Source organism: Physeter macrocephalus, chromosome 14 (genome assembly GCF_002837175.3).
Source record: "Physeter macrocephalus isolate SW-GA chromosome 14, ASM283717v5, whole genome shotgun sequence".
In the NCBI taxonomy this organism is placed as follows: Eukaryota; Metazoa; Chordata; class Mammalia; order Artiodactyla; family Physeteridae; genus Physeter; species Physeter macrocephalus.
Window position 1 is genome coordinate 7022101 of NC_041227.1, and position 8299 is coordinate 7030399.

The 8299-nt window shown below is 40.6% G+C and overlaps 1 non-coding gene across 1 annotated transcript; it reads left to right on the forward strand.

Annotated features, from left to right (window-relative positions):
• Nucleotides 1-6941: 6941 nt before the first annotated feature.
• On the forward strand, nt 6942-7014 carry TRNAD-GUC (transfer RNA aspartic acid (anticodon GUC)). The gene has a single exon. It is a non-coding gene; the product is annotated as a tRNA-Asp (tRNA).
• Nucleotides 7015-8299: the final 1285 nt, after the last annotated feature.

Here is an 8299-nt window from a genome sequence, read left to right on the forward strand (position 1 = left end):
ACCAGTTCTATGGAATCTAGTATACTTTTCCCTTCTCTTTACTTACTCTCTCCCAGCACCTATTTTAAAACTGGCTTCCTCTCTCCCTTGTAAGAAGTGAAACTAATAATACCCAATAACATTTAATGAATATCTACTATGCTTAAGCAGTGTGCTAATCACTTCATATGCACGATCTCATTGAATCCTGTGAGGAGGATATTAGAATTATCCTCCTATAACCTGTGTGTAAACCTATAGAAGAGCTTAACTAACTTTGGCCAGAGGACTAACTTAACCAAGGTCACACAAATAAATAGGATTGAGCTCTTGGATGGTGACAACTGAATAGCTACAAACTTCTTATTAAATACTTACCATGTATCTCCAATTGGCTAGAGATGTGCATATTTCTGTTCAATCTGAACTATAGTTCAACAAGAAAGATACTATCATCTCTGTTTGACTGTCAAGGAAACTGATTCTCAAGTAAGTTAAATGACTTCCTCAGTGGTACATGTCTGAAGCCAGGGTTCAAAACCAGTTCTATGGAATCTAGTATACTTTTCCCTTCTCTTTACTTACTCTCTCCCAGCACCTATTTTAAAACTGGCTTCCTCTCTCCCTTGTAAGAAGTGAAACTAATAATACCCAATAACATTTAATGAGTATCTACTATGCTTAAGCAATGTGCTAATCACTTCATATGCACGATCTCACTGAATCCTGTCAAGGAAACTGATTCTCAAGTAAGTTAAATGACTTCCTCAGTGGTACATGTCTGAAGCCAGGGTTCAAAACCAGTTCTATGGAATCTAGTATACTTTTCCCTTCTCTTTACTTACTCTCTCCCAGCACCTATTTTAAAACTGGCTTCCTCTCTCCCTTGTAAGAAGTGAAACTAATAATACCCAATAACATTTAATGAATATCTACTATGCTTAAGCAGTGTGCTAATCACTTCATATGCACGATCTCATTGAATCCTGTGAGGAGGATATTAGAATTATCCTCCTATAACCTGTGTGTAAACCTATAGAAGAGCTTAACTAACTTGTATAATATCTCACATTTACACTGAAAACACTACATTTTAGTAGGATACATTGTATCCTCTTAACCTGGAATTAGCCTGAAGTTCTGCCACTTCCTGAAGAACTTTTATTTGCTCTCTTATTGCTGATCCCTTGGCAACATCCCTTGGTCATGACAGCATCCTGCCTATTTTCCTAATAAAAAATGCTACAGGGTCATTTGAATTACAGTACATGACGCTCAGATGCCATCCTACCCAATGATATATAAACTACATCCCTAGAAACTTCTAATGGGTAAAATGATGACTGGATTGTCAGAAACCACCTCCACTGTGTCAGAGGTGATGAAAATACTGAGGATGCCGTGAGAAAGCCCAGTGACACGGTGTCTTCTTTCCCTGAACCCAACAGGACTGTAACATTTCATTGAGAAGGAGACGGCTGATTGCTTACTTTGTAGAGAACGCAGGAGGAGGCAAGACACACCTACCACACCTGTTGAAAAGGAAGCTTCACAACGGTAACCACGGCTACCTTAAAATTTTCCTACAGAAGAAAAAGTCATACAGACAGACAGCAGCTGGGTCGAGTGACAAAGACAGGATGAAAGGGAAGTGTGCTGGGAGCAAAGTGCATGTGGCCTGCAGACCCACCAAGTCCTTTTTTTTTTTTTTTTTTTGTGGTATGCAGGCCTCCCTCTGTTGTGGCCTCTCCCGTTGCGGAGCACAGGCTCCGGACGCGCAGGCTCAGCGGCCATGGCTCACGGGCCCAGCCGCTCCGCGGCATGTGGGATCCTCCCACACCGGGGCGCGAAGCCGGTTCCCCTGCATCGGCAGGCGGACGCGCAACCACTGCGCCACCAGGGAAGCCCCCAAGTCCTTCTTACTGAGTGTTCCATCCTAAATGATGACCACACGGAGAGATGAAATTGAGCCACAGTGGCTGGAAAGTAAGTTACTAGGCCTGTTGGTTTGCCTGCCATCAACCACAGCTGAATCAGCTGCTAAGGAAGCGAAGGAGGAAATCGTGGACAGCAAATGTCATACTTTTTTGATAATATTGTTATTTATAATGAACTACCTTTTAAAAAAACAAAAAACCTTACAATGTGTCAGGAACTTTACATACATTGATTCATTCAATGCTTATAACTGCACCATGAGGTAGGGTTCATTATCTTCTTTCATCTCATGAGTTAGTAATTAAAACTGATTCTAGCTAATTTCAGTCTAAAAAGACACTTATGGAAATACTACATATTAACGCACAGAACTGAAGGTAAAGCTGGGTGATCAGGTCTTTGGGAGGCTAGTTCATCAGTCAAGGATTCATCGACAGTCTCTTCTGCATCCTTCCTGTCACTGAAATGACTCAGTTCAATCTATTTTCCTGGTCTGTTTCTGTGCTTAAGGCTCAAGACTCCCAGAGTATGAGTCTTAGTGGCTTCACCTGGATTCCCTGCCCACCTTGGAATAAGTAAAGTTGTGGGCAGCCTTCCCAAGACCTCCTATAATAGTGAGGGGTAGTTACCCCTCAGAAGCAGGGAAACAATTACCCAAACAATAGAGAGGTAGTGACAGAAGAGAAACACAAGAAGACATGTCCGCTATGCCAAAATAAGACTTGTCTCAGGTAAAGAAACTGAAACATAAAAACTGTTTCATTTGATTAATGTCACACAGGTTGTAGGCAGCTGGGACAGGAATTAAACTCACCTCTGATTTTAAAAATAATTGTGCTTAATCTGTAAATATACAGCTTTTCCCATATATAGGCTGCATCCACATCTTTATTACTTTGTGGCAGCCTGTATTTTCTAAACATGGCTCTGTGTGTGTGTGTGTGTGTGTGTGTGTTTCACCCCACATGTGCTTCCTACAGTGTGATTGACACTCCTCCAACCAAGAGTCAGGGTATATGTTCCCTTCCCTTGAATTTGCTCAGGGTCTTGTTACTGCTATGACCAAGAGGCTGTGATAGAAATGATGCTATGTGACTGTTGATGGTAGGTCACATTGTGGAGAGAGCCTCTTAGTGACACCTCTCTGTTTCTCTGTCTCTGTCTGTCTCTGTTTCTCTTCTCTTTCTCTCTCTCTCTTTCCATTGTTCCCTCTCCTTCCCCTCTTCTCCCTCGCTCTCTCTCTCTTTGCCTGTCTCTATTTCTGTCTCTTTCTCTCTTCCTTTTTCTCTTTGTCTTTCTCTGTCCCTTTTTCTCTCTCGTTCTCCCTCCTTCCCTCTTCTAGGTGTGCTTGCCCGCACAGACCAGCCACCACAATATCATGAGGAATCCAGGATACGTGGAGAGGTCATGTGTGAGCATTTCGGTTGAATTCATCCTGGACCGCTGGATGCGTGAGTGAGTGAGCCCTCAGCTGATGCTGAGTGGAGCGGAGATGAGTCACATCCACTGAGTCTGGCCCAAAGCAAGGATTCTTCAGCAAAACAAATGTTGTCATTGTTTTAAGCCCTTGAGCTTTGAGGTAATGTTATTCACCTGTAGGAACTCTAACACATTTGGCAGCTAGAAGAGTGGTGCTGCCATAACAAATGAACACCTGTGGAGTCGCTTCATGACAGGGCAGTAAGAGGGAGTGAGGTGTTGTGAAGAGGCTGTTAGCAGGCCATGTTTAAGTTGGCTGTCAGTGAGGGTTTAGGAGTGAGACATTCAAATAAAATGAAGAAAATAATATTGGAAGATAGGGAAAAGGGGACCTTTGTTAGTCACAGAAAGCATCTGCATTGCCTGTGTTAATGTAGAAAATGGAAAATGCACTTAATAAGCTGGATAGTCCAGCTAAGGAGATTTCCAGGCAGATTGCTGCAGATGCCACCTACTTCTCCCTATCGCCTATAGTAAAATGTGAAAGGGCAGAGATAAGCTTAAGAAAAGTATGTTAAATATAAATAAACTAGAAATTTTTGAGTCCACAAATAGCAAATTATTTCTCATTTTCAGCCTGCTTAGATGGAAAACAATGCTAAAACTAAGAAATGGCTTCTGTGCAAAGATAAATCCAAGACACAAGCAGAAAAAAAAGGTCTAAAGATGAAGTTAAGAATGCAATTATGAAATCCTTTATTAAGACCTCAGAAGGATTTAATAAGGTGCCTAAAATAAACAGGGACCTTGAAAACACAGCTTTCAGATTCTCTCCATTCAACAAAGGACTTCTAAGGATCAGAAAGGTGTGTTCCCACAGCAGTCTTAGAGGAAACTCAAGTTAGAATAGTGCTTATCTTGATGAGATTTGTAAGGGTGTTGTGCTTTTTTTTTTTTTTACTAATAGAGTGTACCTAATGCAATTCACAGGAGGTTCAGAGAATTTTAATGAGAATGGCATTTTCAAAAACACTACCAGCTAGGACTAAAAGTGACAGAGACAGTACAAAACAGAAAGATAATGAGGAGCAACTAAACTACTATAGGCAGAAAGCAGTCCAAGTAAAATATTAATCCACAAGTGCCAGACATTTCTTATGTAAAGGGAGAGACACTCACTGTGAGAAATCAAGAGCCTTCGAGGAGACCCCAAGAGCCATGTAAAATTGTTTCTAGATGATAGGATTATATGTTAATCACAGAACTACCAATACATCCTAGCTAGATTTCAGAATTACTATGGACCACTCCTGTATTCCTTCTATTTTTCCCCTTTTTGAATGGGAGGACCTACAGCTGTTATCCTTTGCAGATCCCACCATTTTATACTTGGCTTATAGGGGGTGGATGGTAAATTCTCTCTTTAGGTCACAGATATAAAGAACAAAAGAAACTGTACTCAAATAGTTATGAGGACTCACACCTAAGGTACCTCTTCCACATCTGAACCTGATTTAGACAGCACTACCTTGGACTCTGAGCTCGAGCCTGATGCCAAAGTGGAAGAGGCTTTGGAGTCCTGGCAGAAATGAACAGTGCATTTTGCATGGGGGAGGGATGTGAAGCTTTGTGGCCAGAGGCAGAATGTGGCAGGTTGTAGTTTCCAAAGATCCAAAGATGGTTGTATCACCTTCCATATGCTCTTTCTACACTATGAATGGAAGTTCTCCCATTGAAAGGTGGGTCGGATTTTCCTCTCCTTGAATCAGGGTCTTGTGAGGGCTTACGATCAATAGAGTATGCTATATGTGACAGCATGTGACTTCTGAGGCTAGGTCATAAAGAGGATAGAGACTCTTGTTCTTTCACCCTGACACCTCCTTTGGAACCCAGCCATTCTGTTAAGTGGAAGTCTTGGACCTACTTATTGACAATCCCAGCTAAGGTTTCAGCCAAGAGCCAGTATCACCACCAGATGTGTGAATGAGCTTGCCTTCAGATGATTCCAGCCCCCAACCTCTGATTCACCCAAGTTCATGCTGAGTGGAGCAGACACACACTCTCAAGGCTGGGTGCTTCCAGAACTGCACACCCATGAGCAAAATAAATTTTGTTAATATGTACCTATAGTAGAATAGGAATTCTGTTCATTATTATTACCTCACTTTATCCGAAGTGAATATTCATCACAACACGGAAAGTAGATATGCCATAGTTAAACGGTTCTCACAACATCATCTTATTAATGCCCTAAAATTACTTGATTCCAGACTTTGTTCCCTTTGGTCATATGTAGATTTAATTGTTCCTCTCTTTCCCATAATCTTTTATGTACTGTTATTATATCACCAATCACCTTGTATCTTACTTGGTATTTATAGTTCTGTTTATTCCCACTTGATTGCACTCTTCAAGGATAACAGCTTAATTTTTAGTTCTCTGCCCATCATCAAACATAACACTTAGCACATATTAAGTGCACAAATTGTTGAGTCACTTACCGAATGCTGGTAGGCCTAAAACCAAAATCTCTTAACCAGAGCAGAACGTCTAAAAAGCAAAGTGCTGAAAAGAATATGCTAAAGAGTGAGACATATGTGGGTCAAATCCAGGCTTTGCATCATGGCAGCTGTGTGGCCTCAAGGAATTAACTTCAGCCCTCTAAGCCTCAGTTTACCCATCTGTTAAATGGGTTTATTGATAATACTTACATCTGATAAATCGAGTATGAGAATAATATGAGGCAAGGTATTTACAGTTCTGTGTAAATTGATTTGAGTCCTATCAAAGAAAGAATATAAGTAGTGTATCAATAACCATATGAAAGCAATTTGTGAGTCCCATAGATTCTGTGGGTTTAATAATAGAGTTATTGAGAAAATTAAATGATCTGGTATATATAAAGCTGCATAGCACAATATCGTAAGAACTCTATAAGTATTAGTTATCAACATCCTTATTTCTACATGTGGCATATACTGATACTTGCCTATCTAATCTTCATTCTTGCCTTCTTTCTCAATAATAAAGTCCTAATTTTTGCTTGTGGAGAAAATGTGCTCAGATAAAAACGACATGTTCCAGACTCCCTACTGTTAATGGTGGCCATTGTGATTCAGTTCTCTGCAGTGCAGATGACTCCTGGGCATTTGTTTGAAAAGTAAGATCACCTAATATTGATATTTTGTTTGGGAAAGCAATGTATCAAGCCCAAAGTGTATACTATCAGTCTTACTTATAGTTAAGTGTGTCTATGAAATACAATTCTGTCAATTAGAACACATCACATTTCTCCTGGGTATTTGAGAGAAATTTGGCCTTTGTAACATGGGCACCCCCTTTTTCCTATTATATCAAGATTGTCTCTACTCAAAATGTATCAAAGCTTGGGCTACTCAGGCAGCAGACTCTGAAACAGAGATGAACACGCAGAAATATTGTTAGGAGTTCTCATAGGCTCCAAATGTGTAGAAGGAAGGGAAGGAAGCAGGACTGGGCAAAGGAGGAAGAGTAGCTGCAAGGGGGTGTCAACAGAAGAATCAGACAAAGCTACAAGGAGCTCTGAAGACTAGATGACCCTTCAGAATCATTCCATGTTGGAGAATTCCCTGGTTGTCCAGTGGTTAGGACTCTGTGCTGTCACTGCTGAGGGCCCAGGTTCAATCCCTGGTCAGGGAACTAAGATCTCGCAAGCCACGGCCAACAACAAAAAAAATGTTGCACGAAAGGACTGAGCTCTGTGTCAATGGTTATTGGATGAGTACCACCTCAGATAGTGGGCGTGACTTTGAGCTGAGACAGCTCCTGAAGGGGACTGTCAGCTGACAGCTGTAGGTCTGCTGCACTCCAGCCCTCCCATCCGGAAGGGGGAGCTAAGCAGAGCATACAACATCCACAACAACTGAAATATGAGGCTGGAGTTGTAGCAGCCATCTTGAGAGGTTGATCAAAGAAAAGCAGATGCAAACCACACGTTAAGGAGAAAGACAGAAGGATCTTGGGACACTGATAATATTGTGGAGTTATTGCACCAATCCTAGATTGACTTTCTCTAGACTTATTATTAGGTCCTAAAAATAACTTCCTGTTTGCTTAAACCACTATATACGTAAGCTTGATATACTGTTATCATTTGCCAAAAATGCAGGTATAATAATCCAAATGAAAATTATGGATGTATTTTCCAATATTCTAATTTATTTTCTAAGACCCATCCTATATCTTTCCCCTTGTAGGCAATAGTTTATTATTATTATTCCTCAGGGAAGTCTACCATAATTCACAGCCCTCAAAGATCTCTTCCCATTGTGACTGCCAGGTAGCACTCATGGTGTGCTTTGTTCATTTATAAAAAACAGTGCAGGTTTCTTTTGCCATTTTTTTCTGTACTCAGTTTTGTGTTACCTGATTGTTTCATGTGTATCACCAGGTCTTCCCCCAATTCTTCCATGGTAAGCCATTTGAGAATAGGTTTTACATCACAGATTACATTTGTATCCTCCTCGGTTTGAATGTATAGTAACATGGGGCAGATAAAAGTGACTGACCAATACTTGTTGAAATGAACTAGAGCTCTAACAACACAATTTTAAATATATGTTAGATCTCCGGTAATACGATAAACTAATAAGGCACTCTGTCTCTTAAGAGAAACAGAATAAAAGGGCTATAAAATAAGATTACTTAATTCCCTAGCAGTGAACTTTCATTTCATAAAAAGCTGGCTGTATTTGAGCATACTGCTTTCCTCTCCTAAAGCATCAACATTCAGCCTGAATATTGAGCTTTATTTTAAATGCCCTCTGAAAACAAAAGGGAATCAAAAGCAGTGACCTGATATGCTCCATAAAGGAAAAGTGCAGAGTTCTCATCAATGGTAAATAATGCACAGACAACAAGGAGTGGTGGGGAAACATCTGCCTCCTACATATGTATGGAGAGCAGCTACTCTGTGAGGGTCCAA